The 22,424-nt window shown below is 40.1% G+C and overlaps 1 long non-coding RNA gene across 2 annotated transcripts; it reads left to right on the forward strand.

Annotated features, from left to right (window-relative positions):
• The first annotated feature begins 1,932 nt into the window (after positions 1-1,932).
• LOC119493345 lies at positions 1,933-22,219 on the forward strand. Of its 2 annotated transcripts, XR_005207944.1 has the most exons (4): positions 1,956-2,000; positions 4,582-4,636; positions 11,832-11,954; positions 21,853-22,219. It is a non-coding gene; the product is annotated as an uncharacterized LOC119493345 (long non-coding RNA). The 2 variants fall into 2 exon arrangements; XR_005207945.1 differs by lacking the exon at positions 11,832-11,954 and having other exon boundaries at positions 1,933-2,000.
• Positions 22,220-22,424: the final 205 nt, after the last annotated feature.

A 22,424-nucleotide genomic window follows, 5' to 3' on the forward strand; every position in this document is an offset into this window, starting at 1 on the left:
AAATGGTGTAATGTTTGGTTTATTCTACTTTGATGTTCATTGTTTTTTGTGTCTGTCTTTAAAGGTGCTCTGTAGAGTTGTATGTGTATTTCTTTATTTTTTATTGAGGATATGGCAACAATTAGCAATATTTGCACTATCTGTTTATATCCTGTTTATTTTTGTTTATAGGTTATATTGTATATTGGTAGAATTTCATTTTTTTATTCTAACATTGTTATCTATTCTTTTTTATTATACTGCTTATTTGCACCAACAAAACCAAAGCAAATTCCTGGTATATACCTCTTACACCTGGCAATAAACACGATTCTGATTCTGAATTACTGTATACTTCTAGTTCCGAATATATCATGTAATGTAATGTAGTATGTAATACTTTTTTTTCATAGTTTTTGAACCTTAACACAAAAACAGCATGAGTCACAACTTTATAAACACAACACAAACCAAAACTTTTAAAAATTAGTCTTCTTTTTTGCCTTTTCCTGCTGCGTTTGCAAAGATAGATAGATAGATAGGTAGATTGACTTTATTGATTCCCAAAGCGAAATTGAGGTTAATTAAGTGTCTTGGTGGTAAGTGGAATAGTGTGACCATTGGCAAGAATGTATATCATGTTGCATGAGATCATGGCAGGTTAAGGAGATGCAAATAAATCTTAAATTCATGTTATAATTGTCTGGTACCTAAATGAGAAAGCAGACACAAAACTTGCAGCTATACATAATATTTTTTTGGACTATGGTCTCATTTGTTGTTGGTGATAATTCCAGTCATTTTCCAAATGGCAGACTTTTCATTCCAGTGATTTAGTTCCTGGATAAAGGGGGCGGAGTGAGACCTCTGTAGCTTTTATCGCCTCTTCAATGAATATTACAAATTAAAAAAAATAATTTAGAAGAGGCATTTCACAAGAGATGATTAATTTAGATATTAATTTATATCATGAAAAGAATTGTGTACAGTGCAGAGAAAGATGAAGGGAAGTGGTGCAACAGAAGGAGAAACCTGGGTAGTGCTGCTGAGTGAAGTGATATCTAGATCCTGACACTGGGAGGCAGTAGTGGTGTTTTGAATTTATGCCATGCTCATATTCAGAGCCTTTTTTGTTAATTAAAAATAAGTGTGCAATTTGTAGCTATATTAAAACATCTGCTCTTGAACAAATTCACATTTCAAGAATGATTAAACCTGTATTTCATCTGACACTGCACTTACATTCAGGCATTTGTATAACTTTTTTACATTGTTCATCTTTTTATTTACCAGAATCAGGTTTATTTCGCCGAGTATATACATACATGGATATACATGTGACTCCGGTTTATATGCAACTTTCTCAATGTACTTACACAGAATAGAAATAACAGAGTGAAGAATACTATAATAAAAATAAAATAAAAAATAAGATGTCTATATACAAGTCAAGTGTTTGGAAGTTGTAACAATACAAATAGTGCAAAGAAATAATAAATACAGGATGGATATGCATGAATTAGATGATTATGTACAGTATGTACATGTGGAGATGTTTATATACTGTATGTACAGTGAGTAGGATTTATATTTACTGTGACAGGTATGTACATATTAAAATATGTACATAAAGTGACAGATGATATGTCCATATTACAAAACGTGCATTAAAGACTGTAAATTATGATCTAAAAATTTGCATTCAAAACTGTAAATTATAATCTAAAATTGTGCAAAAATGTTCATTAAAGACTGTAAATTATAAACTAAAAATGTGTCAAGCTACATATACTGTACTTATATTATACCGCTATGTCAGCCAAGCCCGATGACGTAGCTACGTAGCAGAGTTGCCCAGGTGCATTCTGATTGGCTGTTGGCCTGTTCGTAGACGTTAGTATTTCTTGTCACTGCGGTCAACATGAACAATGTGGATTATCTTCTACTACCAAACATGAAAGCAGCAGGACAACGAGGTAAAACTGTGACTTGACAGTCTAACAGCACGTTGAGGATAACAGGTGTGTGACCAGTCAGATTATCACCTGTGTGTCAAACTGTATGAAATAGTGCATTATGTCCAATTGAAAAAATTGGTAATTTTCTGGTTTTAAATCTGTCCAAAGTAGTTGTTTCTCCATTTATTCCCACCTAAACGCCACTCTTTATGTCCCTACTTGGGCTGTGGACATCTGTATGAAAGGCCAAAGTCAACCGCAAATTTATTTTGTATTATTATTGTATTTGAGTGTAGTGTAGAGTCAGGGAATGAAATTACCACCTGCCAAATAACATACAGGGTGTGCGGCAGGTAAAATATTTCAGGTCACCTGCCACCATGGCATAGAATTTCCTTATATTCAGAAATATTATATTTAAAAAGCAATTAAATAGCAAAGTTATGACCAACATGCTGCATTGTTAATGCACTGTATAATGATGTAATGTATTTTGTTGTACCTATTGTTGCTGTCGTGGTTGAATCTTGTCTTTATGTGTTGCTAGGTCTCACTTGTAAAAGCGGTTTTAATCTCAATGTGACTTCCTAGTTAATTAAGGTTAAAAAAAAAAAAAAAATCCTAAATTGAAAATAGTCAGGGATTAAGGTTACATGATATATTTAATATTCTACTGTCTGATACCACTGACTCAGTGTGAGAAAATAAAATGAATGCCAGACCCTGTTGAGAGTCCCTGATTTAGATTACAGGACATGTCTGTCTGCGATACAGTGCAGACCATGCTATTGTAACATTTATATATTTATTTGTTTATTTAACAGGGACAATAGACAGTCATTGACTGTGCCTGAATTAACTGGATAGCTATATTTCATCTGCAGTCCCTAGGCAGGAAAATCCATAAACCAAACATGGTGTACCAGGTGCATATTAGACATGTGAGGCACTCTTCTGTCTCTAGAGGGCAACATCATACAGTACAGTATCTCTCAAAGAAGCTCTTCACTGTGTGAGAACTCAACCTGTTGTCCTGTAATATCATGCCAACTCGGCCCAGGTTACAATTTGATCCCCCCCAAAACTGTAAACACCTGCATTATGAGTAAGGGTATAAATAAGTATATTGTTCCCATAACTTCCTAATTTGTCCCTTTACATCTCCCTTTCTCTGTTACCATATGGTGTAATGTTTAAGCTAGGACAACCTTGGAAATCTGAATATTTTACCTTCTTTTTAGTGGGAAATATTCCTGTGACACTGACATGTTTAGTAGCCGCGTGTTCTTCCTCTTTGCTTAACAATGTCCTTGTTGTGTTGAGACTGTGCTGCTGGCTCAGTCCGCCTCCGGAGCCCCCCAGTAGAGCTGTGAGCTGAGGTTCAGGGACAGAGGGTCAAAGCCTGGGGCGAGTCGGTTCAGAGGCCTCGAGTCTGGCTCCGGTCCCGCTGGTTCTCCACCAGTCTTATTCAACCCAGTTGGACCAGTGCAGCCAGTGCCTTGAGCAATGCCTTGGGCTCTCTCTTAATGATGTCCTTGCATCCTGGAGTCCTCCTCCCTGAACCCGGCTCATGCAAATTAGTGCCAGATCTCTCCACTGATGCACCAGGTTAATCAGTCAGCCATTTTAGAAGGGCAATAAGTAAGATTTTAGCAGCACAAACTCACCGTAGTACAGCTGCAGGGGGTTGATCACTGCTAATGCTTGAGCTTAGCAGAGATCAAACGACACTGGGATGGGGGAGTTCATTAGAGGGAGTTCATACTTCCACTATATACAGAAGCATGAACACATCAATGTTGAAACGAGGAGGTTAATCAGTAGAAACTGAGGGAATTAATCTAGAAATCTGTCTGCTTAAAGGGGAGTTAAATCATGTTTTGGGGAGAGCAGAACAAAATGAAAACACATTTCATTTGCGGTCATACTTCAGGCCACCTAGTCCAATATTTGCGTTCTCCACCGACTCCTGAAAAAAAATGTCTGTTACAAAAATATTGACAAGCGTAGCTTTAATTTTAAGGCGCGTGGGGTGAATGAGGTTATAAACACGTTTTGATAAACCCTTTAACCTGAAGTAACTCAAGTCTTTACCTCATAAAGTCTCTGACACTCCAGTTTAGCCTTGTTGGGTGTGTATTTCACTGAGTTTTGTACCAAGGAGATGATTTGTCCTTGCAGGCTTTTCATGTCGTCCCTGGTTAGTTGCATTACAATCAAGCGAACCAATCAAGACGACACAAAGGGAAGTGATAGTTGCATCGAGTGGCTGACATAAAAGCCCCCTTTTACCGTTTCCAAAAGACATATTTAATGAGCGAGAGGCCATTCACTGCATGCAAATGTAGCCTAGCAACTAAGAGCTGCCTGCAACCACCATGCTGAGGTGTTTGTGAAGAAATCGTAAAACAGGCAAGTCAAACCACCACTTAGACAGGAAACCTTACATTTAGAGTTAAAAGATTCTCAGGAGCCTTAAAGTAAATGCTTTTCAAGTGTTTCACACAGCTGGATCCTCAAAATGACTTTCTAACTTACCATACATACCGATACAACTAATACTGATAAGCTGAGTTAATATGGTTATGGTGAGCTGAACTTGTTTGCAAACAGTTGCTTATTGACATCTTTATTTATCCAACAGCTACGGAGCAACATTATCATTCATCTGGAGTTGTGTTTCTGGTCACCTCATGAATGTAAGTCCAATATTCTCTCTCTACAAAACGCATCTTTTTAATACATAACACATTTTTACAGTGTGCTGGAGCTGATTTGATTCACTCAGCACCTGTATTCATACAGGTGTGCAAAGATGATTTTATTGCATGACTGTCTATAATTTGTTTCAAATGTACACATTTATTTCCAGGAAACTTCCAAGAAATTACTGGGAAAAAAACACAAGATAAAATATTACCTATAATTCTATGTAACAGGTGTTTTTAATCTCCATTATCCCTTTTATGATCTGATGGCTACTAAGATTTCCTGACCCCGAGGTTGTGAACCGCTGCTCCATGTATGGTCAATTAGTATGGAATATGTAAGTAATAGAGCAGTGTATTATTAAAGAATAGCTTTAATAACTGACCTTCATCAGCGAGCAGACAGTTACATAACACGATGCAGATTGTGGATTTCATGGCTTAACTCTTTACTCCAGACTGCAGATTAATTCAAGCTCATTTTCCCAACATGTGGTGGAACATTTGTGAACCCACACATCTGGACGAGCTGCTGAAAAAAACAAAAAGCAACACATTTGTAATATCACACTGTGTCTTCTCATGTGAGCATGAAAACAAGAGTGTAATTTTAACTTCACTTAAAAAGCACGCTGTTCTCCTGACTGTCACCAAACGTACTACATGTTGAATGAGTCGGGGATTATTTTGCTCCGAGCCAGCTGCCATGTAACGCCGGAGGTAAACATGCAGCACAGCCTCTCAACACTGCTAAGCTTCTTTAACTGTGAAAGAGTATTTTCAGGACACGCTGCTGCTCAGAATGGAGTGAAATCATTGAATCAGTGATGAGAGCAGTGTGGGCAGAGAGAATCAATGCATCATGTAGTCTGACTGATGAAATATTGCTGATGCAGGCTGCTGTTTTCCCTCTAATTTCCTCACGATATTGACTTATGGGCTGTTTCGCCCATTGATCATCTTACCTAACATCTTAGTATGTGATGAAAGTATCAGCATAATTACAGTCTGTAGCTCTGGTGTGTAGCTCAGCCCACCAGTTGGCTACTTTTACTCTTTAAGGGGGAATCTTTCTTTTTGTGTGATCAATTCGCAGGTCAATATCTTTTTTCGATCTTTTGTTTTTGTCGTGAATACTTTCACACATAATGTAAATGTTAAGCGGCAAAAAAAACATCTTTTTTACAGAACGAGGTAGATTTTTCTGAGCTTTCGCACCACGACTAAAACATCAACCAATCACGTTGTGCGGAACAGGTTGAGTTGTACTTATATTCATAAAACAACAACATCATGAAGGCTCGAACCAAGACGGTAAACTTTCTGTGCGTTCCAATACCCAATCTTACTAAACTTTTGATTTTACCTTTAATTCTCAGAAAAGAGAAGTGGATAATTTGCCCCTCTGGTGTGAACTTGGCGTGTCAATCTCTGGTATAAACTAATATACATCTGTTTTTATTTATTTTTGCTCCTGCTTGAGTATTTCTTTCTCTTAGTACTCTCCATTTCTCTCTCCATCTCTCACTCACTGAAGGTCCTTTCAGACAGTAATAATTACAGTACACAAATGCTTGACAGTACGTACGTCGGTGTTTAGTGTTTACTACTGTTGCCAGGCAGCCTACTTTCATTTCCGGTGTTACTCGTTGTTTTCTTGCTTATCCACAGAATATTTTGTGTGTACACATCCTGGTGTTTCGGAGCATATTGCAACAAACAATGCGCTGAACATAAACGCCACTGTGATGCTTGTAATGTGCGAACAATCTACGTAGGCCCACAACGGCTTTTTGTTGCATCGAGCAAAGCCCAACTTTTGTTGTGGCGAGCGCAGCTTAAATATGAGCTCAAACGGCGCTGTGTCACGAGCATAGACTGCATAGACTGCTCTCACACACTGCTCATGTGTCTGTTAAAATATGTTTCCCTTATAATAGATTGACGACCTGTCCAGTGTGTATCCCTGTCACCTAATGCATGCTGGGACAGGCTACGGCCTCCCACGACCCGGAACAGGATCAGTGAATACAGGTGTTGGATGGATATTGTTTCAGAGTTTGAACATGGACCACAATCTGTTAGAAAACACCCTAAAAAGTATGTGTGGAAGTGTGTGTTTGACATCAGTGTGGACATGGCCTACACTCACCCTGCGTTTTAACCTTGTGAAAGTAATGAATTGTGGTCATAACGGGGCTTTTGGTTGGAAGGTGCCACCGTCAGCAGGCCTGTTACATCTGACAGAGTTTATTAAGTCGAGGTGATGAGCTGCAAACCCAGACAGCAGGGGTTGTGATGGCAGCCACTTCTCCTGTCAAAACTGATTAAGGTATCAGGGCTCATGTCTGGGGAGGGAGGGTTGGGTTGTGGGTTGTGGGTTGAGGCAGTCAACAGTCTGACTACAATATCCCAGACTCAGTAATGTCTCAATAACGGGATGTGAACGCTCAGATGGGGGTGGCTGGAGGAGGAGAGGAAATGAGGGAAAGAGGTCAGGAGGATGGGATGAGGAGGGGGAAATGAGAAACCAAGAGTGATGTGCTATCACAGAAATGACTCCTCAACAGATGGGCTTCCACCTGGGTGTCTCTCCAGGGAAATAGATTTTGATGTGATGTCAGAAACTGAGGAAAGGGCAGGAGGCCAGGAGATCCCTTCTACTACTTTTCCTGGGGTAGATTGGTGGTGTCTGGTTCATTTTAGTGGTTTCTCTTTATAGTTTTCATCCAGCGAATAAGAGGACTTTGGTGGTCTCTGATGTTTGTAGTTGTTTTTTTAGGGCTTTCGTTTGGTTTTGGTATTCTCACGCCCGGGACACACAGCCCGTGTGAGCAGTGTGCGGTTCACAGCAAAAATAGACTGTGAAAATGATCTTTGGACAGTATGGTGCTGCACAGTTAATCAAAATGTTATCAAAATTGCAATATGGCCAACTGCAATTTTCAAATCAAAGCAGGAGGCGCAATATTTGTTAAAGGTGAAATGAGTGTAAAAATACCATTTTAAATTAAATATTGTGGTGCTGCGGAGATGTCCTTGCCTACACATCATATTCTACAGTATTAAGAAAACATCTTTGTTTACAGATCCCTGCAAAAAATCAAATCATAATCATTTTAATATGTTTTTCAATGAAAATGAGAGTAATGGTGTAAAAATTACCATTCCCTCTAATATCACAAATCATATTGCAATATCAGTCAAAATTTTGAAAATGAAGATTTTCTCAAAATCGTGCAGCCCTAATATAAAGGTGAAGAAGAAAAAAGACATGTCCTGCTGGTTAATGACAACGAAGAAGACAAAGACGCAATGCAGCAGGGCAACACAGAGACTAACCTTCAATGAGAAAGTTCAAATAAAATCCTTTTTATACCGGCAGCCAGTAATCCGGCTTCAGTATCTCTGAGCCAGGACCTTGAATCTAGGGACAGCAGAGAAACAAGCAGACTACAGGGAATGAATGCTTGATACTTGAAGGATATTGGAGTGATGCTGTAACCACAAAACAGAAACCTCATCTCAACTTTGAAAGGTCACTTGAGGAGTGTGAGGGCTTCAGGTGATTTACAGTGATGAGATGAGAGGTGACACTCACTAATACAGATGTATTACTCTGGGTACTGTCATCATTAGCACCATTAGTGACTGAAGAGATGATGAACTGAGGTGTTAGTTTGAACATTTCACTTTGGTGCCACATTTTGACTTTCTAACAAACACTTTGAGAGCAGTTCACAGGAAGTCATGAACTGCCTAAAGGGTCTGTTTTCATCACTTGCTTTTTTTTCTCCTAACTTTGTGTTGGTAATTATAAAACAGCAAAATAACTTCTCCAAATATATCAGACCGCAGACTAGACTTTGTTTAAATGAAAAAAAAGCTCAGATTATGAGGCAGTACATTCAATTTATTGAAAAAAGCTTTGGGATATGAGTTAAATGTTAACAATTTCAGAGTATCAAAGACCCTTTATGGTCAGCAAGTGTTATCTGGGCAAGGAAAGTATAAAACAATTCCTTGTATTATGCAGATATATCTAATACTAGCGTATCGTTTCCTCCTAGATGACACGATTGACTCACTTCTGTCTAAATTGCTTCTCTGTATTTCTGTCCAGTCGTTAATTTCCTCATTTATGTTCTGGTCATGTGTTGGTGACCAGACTGAGCAAACCTTTCCTTCCTCGTTATGTCACTTTCTAATATGAAATGTCCGAGCTGTCGAGGCGTGATTATACATCCCTGCCATTAATCAGAGACTCTGAAAGTGAGAAACAGAATGGAAGACATTATTAAAGACAGAATAAAGACCAGTTATTACACCATCAGAACGGCCCAAATGAGCCTTATCATCCATTTAAGGAGAAAATGCTGCTCCATATTTCAAAACCTCAGCTGAGTATTACATCACAAAGGTTTTACAGGATATTGTAGGAGAATCAGCCAAGGTGGAGGCTGAACACAATGCAGATATTAGATATCCTTGTTTTAGGGATGCTAATTTTGAAAAATGTTCTTAACCGATAACCGACCCTCGTTAACCAATTATTAACCCTTAACCGACAAGATTTTTGCCTCGCATGCAGCGGTGCGCCAGCTGCAGTGTATGAGCACAACAGACAACTGAGTCGCCAGTTCACTCGTACAGGAGCGTTAACTTAGCAGGCAGCCGCTTTCCCAGTAAAAGTCTCCACCGCACATTAGCGATTGTCCTACAAACGGTGTGTGTTTGTGCTACATTAGCAGCTCTAGCATTGCCGGTGGCTCCGTGCCCGCTGTAGTCACACACATACGCTCCAGCGGGGCGGAACTTCAGCGAGTTTCCGACCGACTGTGTTGACTGTGGCGTCATAGCTGTGAACGTAGGTGTAGCAGACAGTGTGTGTACAGTTTATTTGTCGGTGAATAAATGCTACGAGGTTACAACTCCTCCGCTCAAGCGAGCTATAGACAAGCCAACTTCCTGTATCTGTAACGCCGGCTCAGACTCTTAAGGTGGACCAGCTTTCCCCTTCAAGTGACGAGTTTTCTCAGCTTTTACATTAATTATTAACATTTCTTTTAACCGCTTTAACCGATAGCGTTAATCGGTTAAAATGCTTAATGACGGTTAACGGTTAAACGGTTAATTATTAACATCCCTTCTTTGTTTGATCCTTTTTATTTGAGATTATTCCGCAAAAGTGTATCACATGTACTTTACATTGCTGCTGATCATTTTGCAAGGCATACTATAAAGTTAAAAATCAACTGTCTCAGACTTGAAACAGTTGCTCAATGATTGTGGTAACATTTGGGATATGTTACAGCCTCAAATAAAGAAGTAATGCAACATTTAAATGAGAAAGAAACGGAATAAACCTAAATTTAAAAACTACAAAAACTCCCATAACGCCCAGCCCCCCCACCACCAACACTACTACTACTACTACTACTACAACTACTACAAGTACTACTACTTCTGTGACAACTAATGTGTACTTTTATATTGTATTTGTAGGTCCACAGTTTTGTGCTCGTCCTGCAGCTAAAAAGACATGTTGAAAGAGAGGTGGGCTCGTCCTGCTGCTGCTGCAGCCGTCCCACCTTTATTTACAATGTGCTGAGTTGACAGTTCGTGCTGCACCGGCCCAGCGCGGCGGATATTATTGATGTGTCTATTTGCGAAATGGGAGCGGATTGGCGGTGGAGGTCAATTCCATTACACCTGGCTTGTGTAGTGTCAACACGCCTCAGCCTGAGGCAGGCGCTCTCTGAGAGATTGTCTGGAGTTGAGATGAGAAAGGCTTGCTCTTTTGATCAGAGCTTTCTGGGCTGCAGAGATTGAGCTCATCACTTTGACCTCTTGGAAGAATGAGCCCGACTCAGATATTAGGTTGGACTTCAGTGACTCTTGAGTCACGTCTGGGAGCTGCCAATACAACCACTGTCTTCTGTTTGGCTGTGTTTACATGTTGCAAGCTGCAAGTTAAAGTTTTGTGCCCTTTTTTGGGACCACCTTTGTGTCAATGCAGTGGTCGCAAAGAAGATAATAAGAATTTACTCTGGATAATCCACAGAACATGCTGTGAGTAGTTTTCATACTGTAGGGACTACTTTCTACTGAAGAAATCGTTTCTAACAGGTGCTGTCTTACACAGATTTCACCTTTGTTTCTTTGATAAGTATCATAGTAATAATGCCCACTTAGGTGTCCGGATCAGGCGGCAACCTCTGATTCTGAAGCCAATGCTGAAGTGCCTTAAAGCTGCATTCTTTCTAACAGCCAGCAGGGGGCGACTCCTCTGGTTGCTAAAAGAAGTCTGGTTGTATAAAAGTCTATGAGAAAATGAGCCTACTTCTCACTTGATTTATGACCTCAGTAAACATTGTAAACATGAGTTTATGGTCTTAATCGCTAGTTTCAAGTCTTCTTCAGTACAGCATGATGTTCATTTAGTAAATTATGGTCCCATTTAGAGTCAATGGGATGCTTTAGGGCGGGGCTACCTTGTGATTGACAGGTCGCTACCACGGCGTTGTCCAGTCTGGGAGTTGTCCGTGTTTTCGTCTTAAAACTTTTAACATTTTTGTCGCCTAAAAAAGTCGCCTAGAAAGATGGCGACGGCCAAAATGCTGAACTTAAGGCTTCAAAACGGCAGTCCACAAACCAATGGGTGACGTTACGGTGACTACGTCCACTTTGTACATACAGTCTATGGTCCTGATTACAGGAAAACAATGGATTTGAAGAAGGAGACGCTCATTTGCATCATGGAAATCTTTGAATGATTTTCCTGTATCACCTTGTTTTGTTATAGCTTATAATCAGCACATTTGTCTGTGCATAAAAATGTACAGTCCATACTGACTGCCATTGGTTTTAGCAAAACCCGATCCTCCCAGAGAAACAGTAATGCAATGTTCGACTGAATAATATCGTGGTAATCAAATGGACATTGAATCTGAATAGCAGGCTGTGAAAGCACTGCTTTAATTCACTGACATTTTTCCTCTATTTTGAGCTCCAAGAATTTAAATTGAATCGTGTGATAACCAGGGAGTTAATTTGTGGTTTGATTATCTTATGAAACTGTTTATGCATATCATATCTGACAGTGGAATAGAAATGCACCTCAGAGAGAAGCTTTTGTTCAGAATTGTCATGGTCTAAAATAACAATCTCTTTCTCTTGTGTGTAGAATAAAAGCATAAAATTGGACATCAGCTCATCTGAGCCCACACACATCTGGACCCAGTCTGTGTACCAGAATTACCCAGAAGGCATGCGGTGTGTTTCAGCCGGTCAGAAGGAAATAGAGAAGGTAATGAGCCTTTACTTCAAACCCTATTACCCAGGAGTCTTTGCTGCGACCCAGCCCAGCCATGCTTGGCTGTCGTACAGTTCGGTCAAATGGAGAATGAGAGATGAGATATTCCTCCTCCTCCCCCCTCCCTCCTCTTTGGCTGGTTAAAAACAACTCCTTTGAGGAGATGGAAGTAATTAATTTGGCAAGAAAATTAACTTAATGAGATAAAATTCTCCTGGAGAGATTATTTTATGATCTGTGCAGGGAAGATTTAATGGTTTTGGTTTGTGATGTGTGAGCGAAAGAGAAAGGCAGAGAACAAAATATGCTCATCAATAGTGTTTTAAAATATTTTCTATTTTAGTTGTTTATTTGGCCTCTAGCCTGAAGATCCAGTAAAAGTTTTGTTGTGTCACTGCTACTGTTTCCTGTTATCCAGTGCCAGTACTAGGGCTGGGACGATTCACCTATCTCCCGATGCGATACTATCACGACACTTCGGTGCGATTCGATATGTATAGTGATTTATTGTGATTTTTGTTAACTTCTTTAACCCTAGACCATGACAAAAAGTTGAATCATATATATCTATATATCATAATCATATATATGGAAAATATCTCAATTATTACAGTAAAAATGTTTGATTTTCAGCTTGTATGTAGTCAGAGATGTCCTGAAGTCAAATATATCAGTCATTGTCAGGAATTATTTATTACATTTTATCCAGCAACCCAAAAATCAAAGAACAAAGACATTTCCCTCACAGATTAGTGGTGTCTTCTTTTTAATTAATAAGGGACATGTAATGTTTTAGACTTCTGGTGAATATAATCCAATCAATCTTATTTCCATATATGTATGTTGCATATACAGTTCCCTTTGTTAACACCTTATTTTGAAAACCTGACATAGTCACACGTGTATACTTCCTCTAACTTCTCCAAGGTGGTCTCTAGCTCTCCCGTCAGCTCCGTTCTCTTTATACATCCATGGTCAGCTCTATCGGGGCCCATTTGACCACGGAGATGAGAGCAACAGCCGGCTTGACCACACGTTACCGCGATACGATAATGTTTCCTGTCTGTGACAGAGTTAGCATGCAGCTTTAACGATGATGTCTAGCTCTGCTTTTCCTGCAATGTGTGAAACCCAAAGTGTTTCCATCCTTTACTGGATGTGTAGTGTTAACCACGCTGTATTTAACATGTGAGGGTGCAGGTCGTATCCACGTGGACCCTCCGACCTTTTTATGCTTTTTCGTTTCGGCTCGCTGCGGCCGGCTGTGCTTTGTTTTAGTGACGGATACGGAACGGATGTGACGTCACGTTACTTAGACTCCAACAATATAAGCGATAACTTCCTTCTCCCTCCGTATAGACTCAAAGTTTGAGGAGGCTCCAGTCCATGTTTATCCAGAGGTAGCTGATGCAGAAGTCCCTCTTCATACATTTATTCTGAATTAATAATGCTGCACACACTTGAGTATTATAATACAGTCAGACCATCTTTTGGTTGGGAACGGTGCAAAATTAAAATATCCTTGAGGAGTTAAGAGCTCATTTTATGCAAACAATCTAATTTTAGTTTGGATGAGTTTGTTTGACTTCTATCAAGCTCCTCCATGAATTGAGACAATTCATTGGGCTTATGAAAACCCTCCCAAACAGCACTGAATAATGACAAAAAGCCTTATGAAAGCCTGTTTTTCTTTTCAATTAAATGTAATATTGTACATTATGACATGCCGGGTTTACTGCAGCAGTTTATAAAGAAGGACTTCCACTGCAGAATACAGCTAACATCTATAGGCTCTATAGATACAGACTGTTCCTGTGGGTTATCTCTTAGTGATTGTGAGTTAAAGGCGGCTCGACCTGCACAGTCCACACACAAGGTCACACCGCTTCTATCTTTAACACAACCATAAAGCCATTAGTGGTGCTGCAGTGACATTAACGGCCATTTCTTTATTACTCATCAAGGGGATGAAATGATTGTTCCCATAGGCGGTGGAAGCTTATCTCTAATATTGTGTGCACATGCATGCATACTGTATGCTCATGCGTGATCCACATCATCAGCTCACGTCAACCAATGATTTACTGACTAAATACAGTTGTGACGTACAGAGATTTAACCTGATTTGTGTCACTGCGTGACATTAAGTAATGTTTCCATAATCCCAGTAATATAAATGGATTTCATAAAGTCATCAAGTCAGGTTTACGCCCTGAAAAAGTCTTTCTATGTGGACCTGTGTGAGCCACTTCAAAGACACGTTTCCATTTCCTTGCACTGGTTGTCCTCCTCTTTTTATTTCCTCCCCCTCTTCCTCATTTCCCATCCTCTTTTCTACTCCTCTCCTTGATTTTTCTTCTCTTTTTCTTTTCCTCTCCGCAGTTCCCATCCTGTTTTCTTCTCCTCTCCTTGATTCCTCTTCTCTTCTCCTCGTTTCCTCTCTTCTTTTTTTCTCCTCTCCTCGTTTCCTCTACTCTTTTCTTCTCCTCTCCTCATTTCCCATCCTCTTTTCTTCTCCTCTCCTCGTTTCCCATCCTCGTTTCTTCTCCTCTCCTCGCTTCCCATCCTCTTTTCCTCTCCTCTTTTCTTCTCCTCTCCTCATTTCCCTTCCTCTTTTCCTCTCCTCTTTTCTTCTCCTCCTCGTTTCCCATCCTCGTTTCTTCTCCTCTCCTCGCTTCCCATCCTCTTTTCCTCTCCTCTTTTCTTCTCCTCTCCTCATTTCCCTTCCTCTTTTCCTCTCCTCTTTTCTTCTCCTCCTCGTTTCCCATCCTTTTTTCTTCTCCTATCCTCGTTTCCTCTCTTCTTTTATTCTCCTCTACTCTTTTCTTCTCCTCTCCTCGTTTTCCATCTTCGTTTTTTCTCCTCTCCTCGTTTCCCATCCTCTTTTCTTCTCCTCTCCTCGTTTCCTCTCCTCGTTTCCCATCCTCTATTCTTCTCCTCTCCTCATTTCCCATCCTCCTTTCTTCTCCTATCCTCGTTACCTCTCCTCTTTTCTTCTCCTATCCTTGTTTCCTCTCATCTTTTCTTCTCCTATCTGCCATCTCTTCTTTTCTTCTCCTCATTTCCCATCCTCCTTTCTTCTCCATCCTTGTTTCCTGTCCTCATCCCTCTGTTTCCTCCTCTCTCCCAGAAGTGGGTCACCATCACATTGACTCCACTTCCAATCTATCATTTGTGGAGTATTTTGTAATTGCTCTTTAATCTCGACACCACTCGAGTAGCCAGTCGAGAAGTAGCTGTGGACCTGTGGGTCAGTGTGTGTGTGTGTGTGTGTGTGTGTGTGTTGTATGTAAAGTCCAGGCCATTTGAGACAGCACCATTAATGGAAGGTAAATCCCTCTTCCCCAATATCCAGGCCTTTCACTCTCTGATGGATAAGATGCGATCATCCGGAGGGCGAGGGCCAGCCGGTGAACAGGCTGTGGAAAGGGCAGTGACAGTAGGGTAAGACAGGATCAGCACAGAGGATGTTATCATTAAAGAGCATCAGGGGAAGGGTTTTAACGTCGCGCGGAGCGACTGCCTGCCAACATCTGATGTCTGAGTTTAGATCAATTTTACTGCTGCCACTGTGTCGCTGTGTGGAGGGAGGCAGGAAGTTTGCTACATCTTTTGTCACAGTTTTATGAATGCCAGTAGCATAAACGAGTCAGATCACACTAAGCAGCGTTTTTAACAAACATCTCAAACTGCTTTACAGGGAACAGAGGACATATTAAGTGTATCTTAAAAAAGGATGAAAGCATGAAACAAAGAAGATCAAGTGTTTTTATATTTGTACATTTGTGTGTGTGTGTCTGCATGTGTAAACGTTTCTATGACATAACCGTTCACCACCAGGTCAAGTCCACTGCAGACAGTTAAGAGTCTAGATATTAAAAATTCAATACTCAATATGCACTTATTAAAATTTAGGACCGTCTTGTCAATGTCAGTCTGGGTCTTGAGGTCTTCTTAATTTCAGTAGTCACCTCTTCCATTTGGGACTTAAGGGCCGTGTCCACCAAAGCGTCTTTTGTGGCTATATTATGCGAGTGTTGTATGCCTAGCTCGCTGTAACCTGTGGTGTGTGTTACTTCCTGTGGTAAAAAAAAGTAGTAAAGACGTGTTGAGCTCATTCCTCTCGTCTCATTGAAAGCAGCCCCAGTATATTACACCGCGTATTTATGCGATTCTAAAAACGACAGCAGCGTGACGAGGCGTTGAGCGTCTTTTCTGCGTCGAGCGCTGCGCGTTTGCTGTTTTTTTTTCTGGTTGCCAAGAGTTGAACAATTTTCAGTTTTGGGTAAAACACTGCGCTCGTCACTGGAGAGACTTCAGAGACAAGGTTCAAAGCACACTGGAGCACACGGATTTAAGGCAATCAACTTTATTACAGACTAACATGTCTTCATAGTAAGTGTGAGCATCAGACAGGCCTACTATTCCTTGTGAAAAATGTGATCAAATGTGTTTTATTATGGGTATGTTGTGGTTTTAATGTGCTATGTCATGCCATTGTTTTTATTGTTTTTACTATGGTCTTTATGTTGTCCTCATGTCTGAATCACTGGACCAAATGAATTTCCCCGTGTGGGATAATAACGTTGATCTGAATCTCAACCAAACAATCGTACTCGTCGAAATGTTTCCTCGACCACAAAATCTCATGAACATAGACCGGCAGGTCCGTCCTCTCTCCCTACGTGCTTCAACCTACCCTTCATCCAGAGCAAGTAATCTACCTTGTGCCGACGACCGTCACGCTTACTTTCGCGGATATTCTGTATCGTACCAACCAAAGCGTCTCAGTTGAAAAAACCTCCAAACAAAGCGTTCTCAAGCTCTCCCAGTTGAGCGTTTTCAGAAGAGCGCCTGGTGGTTTCAGCTGGGAAATAATGCTTACAGTATACAAGTGCCTGTGTAGCTTTTAGGTAGATTGTAAGCAGTACTCAATAAATGACTCTTAAACTTGTCCCATTCTCTGACACTCACATAAAGCTTGTTTCAAAGTGAGGGCTCCTGTAGGAAATAAACTTCCACAGAGTTCACGAGCGAAGCTTCTGGCTGATTTATTATCAGCAGGAATATACTGAGATAAGAGTGAGAGTGAGGTAGAGCGTTTAATAACAGCTCCAGAGTTAATTGGCTGGCTGTTTTCAAAGTAGACCTGACAGAATGAATGGCACAGAGATAAACGTGATGAGAGAACGGACAAATATTCACTGCACACTCTGAGATGAGTAAATATAAGAGGTGAGTGCACAATCCTGTGCTGAGAAAAGAAAATAGCTTTTGGGAAAACATCAACAGATTAATCAATTAAGGATGGAGCTGACATTCAATCATTGTTATTAATTAATGGAAACAAATTAGACCATGTGGAGACAATTGGCATCTTTATCATTGACATGCTTGACCTACATTTAAATTTTAGACAACATTATTACAATATGCTGCAGTGGCTTGCATGTCACACAGCTAAATAACTACTGTGTTTGTTGGTTTATTTTATTAATTCCACCATTTTTAAATGTTTTTATCACATATAATATATACTGTTAAAAAAAGAAGAAGATTCAGATATGAAGTATTTCCGTCAAAATGAATAAAATGCTATAAGGATACCACCTTAATGACGTCAATCATCTCATCCAATTCGGCAAGAAAGCAGATGTCCCAAAATATCAAATTATCCCTTTAAACATGTTATATTGGACATGTTTAGTTTTGATTTTGACGTATATGGATGCTCACACTGGTCTGCTGTTCACCGTGCATGCATTCTCCTACTAGAAATTGTGCATTTATTATAATGATTATTAATATTTGTATCAGAAATAAATGTTCTCAACGCTCTGAGGGTGAACGCCCAAAGCTGACTCGTGTCCACACAGTGTTTTATCTGTTGTGTGAAAAATCGCAGATGTGTCACGCCTCATCTCGCCGCGCGGTCAAACGCGATTGACCCTCTTGTCGTTTAAAACCTCACTCCGGGGAGGAAGGGGAGGAGGGAACAAGATGAAGCCATGATGGGAAGTAATTATGCACACGACAGCTCACTACATCTTTGTTTACCCCTTTCAATTAGATTGTGTCTCTCATTCATTCACCGGTGTGTTCATGTGTGTGTGTGAAACAGTGATTGATAGTGGATGAGAAGTTGAAGGTAATGAGGCTCAGAAAGAGATGAAGTGTGACAAATTGGTATGGATGGAAAAGAGAAGAAAGAAAAAGAAAAATGTGTGATCTTATTCTACTTAGAAATAATAGAAATGGTTACTTCCCCCAATTACACTGTTGATTGTTTGATAGCTCAAGTAAGGAATAGTTATCTGCCATGTCCTCTAATTGCATATCTTATTTAAAACTTATAAAAGAAAGAAACAGACTTAGAGAAAGAAACCAGGCAGGAAATTAATTTGAATGCAAATTAGATTTTCTACGGCATAATAATATGGCATGTATTTATGCATTTACCATGAAGATACAAGACAGTGCTAACGTCTAAATACCACAGTGATACTGGGGAATTAAAGATGCAAACCAAGAATGATAAAAAGAATGAAAAGTAATGGCGTATAACTCGTATATAACCCAATCAATTCGTATGTAACCCATGTAATATTGAGCCAAGACTAGTGACGTAGTATAAAGTGTGACAAAGTCCACGTAGGAAGGAGGTCGGGGTGGATGGGAGGGTCCAGAAACACCGGACTGTCAGTGTCACCCAGGAGACCGCTGTTCAACCGTGTGAACCCAGAGCCCGGTCTCACCAAATGGCGTATGAATGACACGGTAATTTTGCGTGCAATAACAAGGCCTTTCTTGCTTTTACCATTTGTACGCCATTTAGTCTGTACTGATTGCAATGTAAACACATCGGTGTAAATATGCTACGCTCAGAGCTAGTGACGTAGTATAAAAAGTGAGAAAGACCGCTTGTGGCGGGCGGCAGGGGAGGTGGATGGGTCCAACAAACACAGGACTTTCAACCAGGAGTGTTGTAGAGTTATTTTGAAGTTACGTTAGTGATGTTTGTGCCGTGTTTTTCGTACTTATGTTACATTGTTGGCACTAAAACATAATGGAATCACTTTACCTCACATTTTGTTAAGAAATAAACATTTTTATTGCTTCACATATCCTTTTTAATGAAAAAGAAGCAATCAAACAATCTTAAATAAAGTAATCATAAGGTCTCCTTGCATAAATAAAGGATAAACAAACAAAAAAAATAGAAAGGTAGTGTGAGTCTGTACTTTCTTACATGATAAGTCCTGCATTTTTTTAAATCAGAGAGAGCTAGACAGCTTTTTCAAGTCACTCGTGACCATGTTCACGATCATCCCGATAATGGAAATTCATCACGATTAACTTATAGTGAGTGCTTTTATCACCTTCCATGATAAAATCCTACATTTGATCAGAAAACAGGATCCGCACACTGCAGAGGTAGCTCCCAACAATTTTAATGAAGCAACGTTTGGATCTAACAGAGATCTTCGTCAGGCATTGTCAAGTCCAAATCCTACATTTTACCATCCCTACAAATAACGATGTGGGGACTTATTGGCTGATGGACAGTTAATGTTTGTGTTACAGTTCATTAATTTGTGTTGACTGAAGACTCCAGAGATAATACATGAAGAGAAACAAGAGGGAGGAATTCAGCGGCTACCTCTCTATCTGACATTTTCATTTCCCCTGAGATTTCCTTTTTGACACAAGATAGCTGAAAGCAGAAATCTCACATCAGATGTGTGTGTTGGTAGATAAACTGTGTGTGTGTGTGTGCTCTCTAATAATAGTCCTCTTGCATCCAGCAAAATTTGATAACATTTGGTTTGACATATTTTAGTATGTGTGTGTGTGTGTGTGTGCCTGTCACTCAGCAGGCCAGTGGGGAATAGGATGGAGTGGAGGATCCATCTGGTTTCAGTCGATGCATGGAATGAATCAAAATTCACATCATTACCCGAAAAATTGCCTGCATCTCACTTACAGGGGGGGGGACACCATCCCGGGAACGGAATTGTTTAATCAGGACTCGAGCTCCCCGAGATGAAAATTTCATGGAAAGGGAAATGCGTTTGTGTGTGTGTGTGTGTGTGTGCTACGCTACAGTGTTTGTCAGCTCAGCTGTCTGTTTGATGTTGGGAATGATTTCACCTCCCACAACACAACATCTGAGGTCCTCTTTCCGACTCTTTTGTCACACGCGGATATCAAAAGATGTCACGTTGTACATGACAAACAAGGAGAATCAAATAAGACAACATCACAAGCACACGGCTTCCCGTCAGCGATCTGACTTTGACAATTTCATACATTTTTAAGCAGAATAATTGCTTCATTGGGTTTAAGCTCTTCTGAAGCTTGTGTCTGTAATATCGCTGTGTGCTTCAAACAGGAACATTATCCTGTATGATTTGCACCTACATTTTAAGCAGATAGGTGATGTTTTTATTAAAAAACAACAGATAAATAAATAATGCTGTCCAGGGATTTGGTTTTTAGATGGTGTGACAGGTTGTGTGACTGTTTTATGGAGGAAACCTTTCAGTTATTGAAGGGATTTCTGGCCCTTAATGCCGGTTTGAGTCCCCAAATTCTCATGACCTCAACACCGTTAGACAGATGTCGGGTCAACATGAGAAAATGTGCATAGCAAAGTTTTGTATTTTACAAGCGTGGCACAAGTTTCGATGAGATTATGTGTGGTAATGTAATGTATTTAAAATGTTTCTTTTAGTTTTGTTTAGAGATGAACCAATCCAATTGTTTTCAGTTCAATTTAAATATCTGCCAATACCGATATAATTCTGATAAAAAACAAATTTAGTGCGTCGTTCCTATTTAAAAATTGAACCTTATTGTATCCCCACACAAAGTTATTATGGTATTATATATGATAATCAACACTAAAAGGTACACAAACTATAATAAAATCCATTTAAGATGTCAAGCCAACAATGTTTATCACCTTAAGAAACTAAACTAACCTGTAAGACCTCGACAGTATCTGTTCCGTACAACCTGACGTGTCTCAGAAGAGAGGTTTTGGGGAAACTCTGTATTTCTCTTACCTGCCTTCTGTCTTGAGTACATTATTAATAGCGAGGAGCTTCCGGCAGTCTCCCTCAAATGCTTCCTCATAAATGATTTACCAAACAGAAGCATATTGCTGCAGTTGCAGGGGGAAAAAAACATAACATCAGTTTAGTGGTTATGTTTTTCTCGGTTGAGTTTAAAGTTAAATCATTTAAGCGCTGAATGTGTTCTGTGATCTGTGAGCTTGCGGTTGTTATAAACCCGGATTTCAAAAACATCAGAGACCTTTTACAGTTGCATGATTTTCCGTGCGTGTGTTTTGGGGTTTCATGAATATTAATACTGTGTTCCTACTCCTCGTAGTTCTCTTACAAAGCGCTCAGGTGACTGTTGATGTTCCTGGATACGATGCACACATAAGCCCTGTTTCCACTGCAGGAAGTAGGAACCTTTAGAGGAACTTATTGCGTTTCGACCTTAGGAACCAGGGTCTAAATTAAGCTCCGGGGACATTTTATGAGGCCTTTTTACCCCCCCCAAGAGCCCTTGTTGGGGGTCAAAGACGCGGGTATTTACCAAGCAAGGAGGGTCTAACGGAAATATGCTATTGAGTTGCTTTATGGGAAGTGTAGGATCAAGTGATTCTGATAGTCTCCGTTTTTTTAAAGATCATTTTTTGAATGAAAGAAGCAATTTCATCACATTTGCTCTACAGGTTCTGCACATCATGGCTACGGTTCCTTGACTACTTCTGTCTGTATGGCGGGTCAACGTGTGCTATGAGTTTCATTGACGTTTGTGAAATGATGCATGCTACTTGGTTTGACTGATGTGTGTTTCACATGTGTGTTTTGTATAGATGCCTTGCAGTCACGTGACTTCTGACGATGTCCGTTGTGGTCGCCGCCATGTTGGGTACCGATGTTATACAGTTAGGTACATAATGCTAGCACTCTTCACCGCCAATGTCACTCCTTTATCACCGCAAACAGAAAAGGTATGCAGAGAATATATCAGTAATTGGATGTGATCCTTACGGAATCTCTCCTGAGCTTTTCCAGCCACTGATCTCATCAGAGACTGCCGGACTTTGCATTTCTTGACATTTATATCTACCTAGTACACCGCTACTCTATAGCTCATGCCTCAGGCCGATGCCTTTAGGATGAGTGCGGTACGATTCATCCACCAGATCGACTAGGCCGTGTTTTCACATGCAAGGATAGGCTGTTCGATGCTGGAGGAAGGCAGACTGCAAATGCTCCTCCATCCCGTGATGCAAGTGAATACAGACGGGAACTGGAACCGACTCAAAGATAATCCAGAAACATTGGAGTAGTGATTGGCATCATTGATATGCCCTCAAACACAATCACAAAACAGCAAAGATAAGACATCATTTATAGTTATGGTTGTATAGAGTTTTTGGTT

Source organism: Sebastes umbrosus, chromosome 8, assembly GCF_015220745.1.
Source record: "Sebastes umbrosus isolate fSebUmb1 chromosome 8, fSebUmb1.pri, whole genome shotgun sequence".
In the NCBI taxonomy this organism is placed as follows: Eukaryota; Metazoa; Chordata; class Actinopteri; order Perciformes; family Sebastidae; genus Sebastes; species Sebastes umbrosus.